Consider the following 979-nt stretch of genomic DNA (forward strand, 5'->3'; position numbering starts at 1 on the left):
TTAGACGTTTTAATGTTAAGTCTTTCCTTTTGTCCAACTTCTAGTTTTAATTACACGGAAACAAGAATTGACTTATTCCATTACATACGTAAACTAAAACTTAAAAAGTGGTTCAAGAATAAACCAACTAAACCCCTGGTCATGAGGTCTAGCAAGCAACCGGCTCTCCAAGTAGGGGACATTGAGGTACTAAATACAGTACATGATTTGGCTGAAATTGAAGGGAGGGTTGAGGATCCCCTATCAAATGCAGCCAACAGTGATTTAACTTTGGACTTAATGGCAGCAACCCCCTTCAAACCGAAGTCGGTGTTTCTACCACAAATTAACTGTGAAGCAATTAATTGTTTTGAAAAAGGAGTGGTCAATGAATTAAAAATACTTAAATCTCGTAAAATATATACAAGAAATAATTTGAAGAATAACCACATTAAAGCATTAAAAGAACTAGAATCCAACAAGGACTTTGTCATTAAACAGAGTGATAAAGGTGGTAACGTGGTTATCTGGCCCCTTGATATGTACAAAGAAGAAGGTAACAAACAATTAGCAGACACTAGTAGATACTGTTTGTCCACTAGAACACTGTATGATCATGCAATGCTAAATGTTTCAAATCAAATCACGAAATGGAAAGATGACTGTATAATAACTAATGACGAATTCCTGTATTTGGCTTGTAAATACCCAAAATTGCCAGTTTTATACCTGCTTCCCAAACTGCATAAAAATGCACTCAAACCACCCGGGAGACCGATTGTCTCTTCCTGTGGTAGTGCATTGGAAAAAACGTCCAAATATGTTGATTTTTTTCCTGCAACCGATGGTCCAATCCCTCCCCTCTTTTGTCTTAGACACAAGGGATTTTTTCAGACACATCAATGACATTGAGTGGTCTCCCAATTATCTCATGCTGGGTTTGGATGTTTGTAGTCTTTATACAAGCATCCCGCAGCAGTTGGGTCTACAAGCATGTAAA

Source organism: Lissotriton helveticus, chromosome 12 (assembly GCF_964261635.1).
Source record: "Lissotriton helveticus chromosome 12, aLisHel1.1, whole genome shotgun sequence".
Lineage (NCBI taxonomy): Eukaryota > Metazoa > Chordata > Amphibia > Caudata > Salamandridae > Lissotriton > Lissotriton helveticus.